Source organism: Apium graveolens, chromosome 4, assembly GCF_009905375.1.
Source record: "Apium graveolens cultivar Ventura chromosome 4, ASM990537v1, whole genome shotgun sequence".
NCBI classification, from domain to species: domain Eukaryota; kingdom Viridiplantae; phylum Streptophyta; class Magnoliopsida; order Apiales; family Apiaceae; genus Apium; species Apium graveolens.
The window spans coordinates 103,103,452-103,108,183 of record NC_133650.1 but is presented as its reverse complement, the minus strand read 5'-3'; the positions used below and the strand labels follow the sequence as shown (position 1 = coordinate 103,108,183).

At 39.8% G+C, this 4,732-nt stretch overlaps 1 pseudogene; it reads left to right on the top strand.

Annotated features, from left to right (window-relative positions):
• The first annotated feature begins 827 nt into the window (after positions 1 to 827).
• LOC141718800 (uncharacterized) lies at positions 828 to 1,454 on the top strand (annotated as a pseudogene).
• The last annotated feature ends 3,278 nt before the right edge of the window (positions 1,455 to 4,732 follow it).

Genomic DNA, 4,732 nt, shown 5'->3' with positions numbered 1-4,732 from the left:
GTGAAGTCAGATTTTAAAAAATATTTGTCGATTAATGAAAAAATTAAATTAAAAATAGGAATAAAATTATTTACACAAGAGTACAAGACACACAGATGAGTCACGTGAAATTCAAGTTTGTATCTGGATTAAGTACATGATACACAGAGGGAGGGATAAGAAACAATGAATAGATAAAATTTGTGTGGTAGAGATTCAATTCAAGTTATAAAATTAGTGATTGCCATGGTTTCTAGTTTTTAGTATAAGGTTGGTTTCTTTTTGACCTGTATGTATATATATGACATTACCTTTTCACGTACATCTTTTGATAAAAAATGTTGATTACTTTCTTCCTTCTTGCATGACACACCGATTTTATTATTTTCTTCACTTTATTTTTTGTCTTTGTCTCTGTGATGATTCACCATGATATCCATAACAAGGAGTGTATGAGTATATAAAAAGAAGTATAGACATACAAATGCATGTACTTGTAGTTATACAATAAAAAATTATTGACAAATTACTAATTACTGTTAGGTTTTGAAAATTTGAAGTATTGAAAAAGTAAATGTTAAGATATATGTAGATATAGTTTGTTAGTTTGTTATTGGAGATATCTTTGTTATTATTGTAAATCAATTCATGTAAATCAGTTGTGCTTAGGAGTAGTTTCCTGTATTGAGGCCTAAATATATGGCATGTGTTGAGTATATATAACAAGGCAATGATATGAAATCATTTGAGGAAAATATTCTTTCATGGTATCAGAGCCTTAGTCTTATTCTCTTCGTCTCTTCTATTCCCTATTCTCTTCGTTTCTTCTTTGTTCCCTTCTCAACATCATGACTGATAAGTCTGAAAATAAAAACACTTTTCATCCAGCTCTTGCGGTGTCTAATATCCGCAATCATATTCCCATTACTCTTGAGATGGAGAATGTTCAGTACTCAACCTGGGCAGAGCTGTTCAAAATTATTGCACGTTCTCACAAGGTCCTTCACCATATTATTCCTCTTGTTGAAGGCAAAGAGAAGGTCCTGACTACCGAGGATGAAAAGGAATTATGGTCTACTCTTGACGCTACGGTTCTTTCTTGGATTTATGCAACAATCTCCAGTGATCTCTTGCACACAATTATTGAACCAGATGCTAAGGCCATGGATGCTTGGAACCATTTACGTGACATATTTCAAGACAACAAAAATTCCCGTGTGGTAACCTTGGAGGCTGAGTTCTCCAATACTCAGATGGAAAATTTTCCGAATGCTTTGACTTATTGTCAACGTCTAAAGACAATTTCCGATCAGTTGAAGAATGTAGGGGCTCCAGTATCCAAAAGTCGCCTAGTCCTTTAACTCGTTTCTGGTCTTACTCAAGCCTATAGGGGTGTTAGGACGTTAATCCGCCAGAGTGACCCATTACCCTCATTCTATAAGGCACGTTCGATGCTCACTCTCGAGGAGGCTTGACTGGAAAAGGAAGCTACCAAGGAATCTGCTATGTTTGCCAACCAAAATTCGGTGTTTCATAATGGTGTTTCTAACCCTGTACACTCAGCTCCAACACAGGATCGTGGTATATCATTTGGAAACAAGAGAAACTTTGGACGCAAACCAAATAATGGTGGTGGTCGTGGTTCTGGAAGGGGTAAGCAGGGCCGCAGTGGTGGTCAGCAACAACAACAGTGGGGAAATCAAGCTCCGTGGGGTAATGTTCCACCCTGGGCTTGGATGTCAACATGGGCTACTCCACCGTGCCCGTATCCAACCCAAGGTTGGCCTCGTGGATACCCGAACCACCCACAACAGCAGGAACCTGGAATTCTGGGGACTCGTCCTCAACAAGCGGTTCGTCCTCAGCAAGCGTTTCATCCTCAGCAAGCGTTTGTGACAGATCAAAATCAGTCCATCTCCTACTTTCCTACAAACATTGAAGCAGCTATGCATACTATGTCTCTCATTCCACCTGATTCTTCCTAGTACATGGACACTGGAGCAACTTCTCATATGACCTCATCAAATGGTAATTTATCTGCTTATACTGATTTGAGTCATCAAAATAGTGGTATTATGGTCGCAAATGGTCATTCTATTCCAATCAGTGGTTATAGTCGTACTGAGTTAGTGTCTCCGAGTCATTCTCTAGTCCTAAACAATGTCCTTCATGCTCCCCAAATTGTTAAAAATATAATTTCGATTTAAAAATTCACTACTGATAATAGTATGACTGTTGAATTTGATCCTTTTGGGTATTCTGTGAAGGGATTTCCGACGGGGAGACTCATCATGAGATGTGATAGTCAGGGTGAACTGTATCCTCTTACCACGTCTTTCAACAATCGAACTTTCCACTCAGCCTTTGCAGTTATCTCTCCTACACTCTGGCATGCTCGATTAGGTCATCCAGGCGCTCCTATTTTTGAGGCTCTTAGGCTCAATAAAAGTATTACTTGTAATTCTCTTTTAGGTTCAAGTATTTGTCAATCTTGTATTTTTGGAAAATATATTAAGTTGCCATTTTCACCTTCTACTTCAAGCACTTCTTTTCCATTTGATATCATTCATAGTGATATTTGGACATCACCTGTTTTGAGTTCTATGGGGCATAAATATTATGTTTTGTTCTTAGACAATTTTTCGAATTTCTTATGGACTTTTCCGTTGGCAAATAAATCCGAAGTTTTTAAGAAATTCTTGATATTTAAAGACCACATTCACACTCAATTTGAACGTAAGATCAAAACCTTACAATGTGACAATGGGAGGGAATTCGAAAATGGTCAATTCTGGGAGTTTTGTAAAACTAATGGCATGTCATTCCGCCTATCTTGTCCTCATACATCTTCTCAAAATGGTAAGGCCGAAAGGAAAATTCGAAGTATAAATAATATTACTCACACTCTTCTTGCTCATGCTTCTCTTCCTCCTTCATTTTGGCATCATGCTTTACAAATGGCCACATATATCCTTAATATTCTTCCGAGTAAGATTTTGCGAAATCAAGCTCCCCTACAAATTCTTTACAGAAGGGTTCCCTCATTTTCTCATCTTAAAGTGTTTGGTTGTTTATGTTATCCTTTGTTTCCGTCTACAACAATCAACAAATTACAACCCCGATCTACTCCCTGTGTGTTTTTAGGATATCCCTCGTCAACTCATCGTGGCTACAAGTGTTTTGATTTATCATCAAATAAAATTATTATTTGTCGTCATGTGATATTTGATGAGCAGGTGTTTCCTTTTGCCAACACACATACCCCTTCTCCTACTGACTATGATTTTTTAGGTGATAATATTTCGCCATATACGCGTCATCACATACAAAATCTGGTACACAATCCTAGTCCAGAACCTACTAGTTCAGGCCGTCCGGTTGTACCACGTAGTCCAATCACCCCCTTCACCACAAAGCCCAGTCAGTCCTCCGTCACCACCTACACACATTTCTGGCAGCCCAATGTCCTCTCCCTCGAGTCCTACATCGAGTCAGACCACATCTCCCAGTCCTGAGCATAATTCTGACCATACATTAGTGACCCATCAGCCGCCATCCACTTCCTTTCGTCATTCTATGGTCACTCGGAGTCAACATGGCATTTTTAAGCTAAATAAAAAATATGTTTTGTTAACTTCAGTTGCTCGTTCTGCTTTGCCCCGTAACCCAGTGGCGGCTCTCAGGGACACTAATTGGAAAATGGCAATGAATGAAAAGTATGATGCTCTTATTCAAAATAAGACATGGGTGTTGGTACCTCGTCCACCTGGTGTTAATGTTGTTCGTTCTATGTGGGTTTTTTCTCATAAAGAGGACTCTAATGGGGTGCTTGAGAGGCATAAAGCTCGTCTTGTGGCTGCTGGGCAAACTCAGCAGGTTAGTATTGATTGTGGCGAGACATTCAGTCCGGTGGTGAAGCCGGCTACGATTCGTACTGTTCCGTCTCTAGCTCTCTCCAAGGCATGGGACATTCATCAATTGGTTGTGAAGAATGCGTTTCTTCATGGTGATTTACAAGAAACAGTTTATATGCATCAACCACTGGGATACCGATATCCTGCTTATCCAGATTATGTATGTCTACTGCTTAAGGCTTTATATGGTCTTCGACAGGCCCCTCGTGCTTGGTATAAGCGTTTTGCTGACTATGTCATCTCTCTTGGCTTCACGAATAGCAAGTGTGATAACTCCTTGTTCATTTATAGAAACGGGACTGACATGGCTTATCTTTTGTTGTATGTTGATGATATAATTCTAACGGCTTCTTCTACTACTCTACGCAAGTCTATCATGGCTCGTCTTAGCTCTGAATTTTCCATCAAAGATCTTGGTCCTTTGACGTATTTTCTGGGAATTGCAGTGGCGAGACATAAAGAGGGTCTGTTCCTCTCATAACGTAAGTATGCCATGCGGATAATTGAGCAAGCTGGAATGTCCTCGTGCAAGTCATCTGCTACTCCTGTTGACACAAAACAGAAGGTTAGTGCTGTGTTTGGTAGTGAGTTTGAGGATCCTACTTTATATAGGAGTCTTGCTGGGGCTCTTCAGTATCTTACCTTCACCCGACCTGATATTACATATACAGTACAACAAGTGTGTTTACATATGCATGCTCCACGGGTTGCCCATATGCAGGCTCTCAAACGTATTGTCCGGTATATTCAGGGCACGCTTGCTTACGACCTTCAATTATACTCATCTTCCAGACCATCGTTGGTGTCTTACACTGATGCAGATTGGGGTGGCTGCCCGG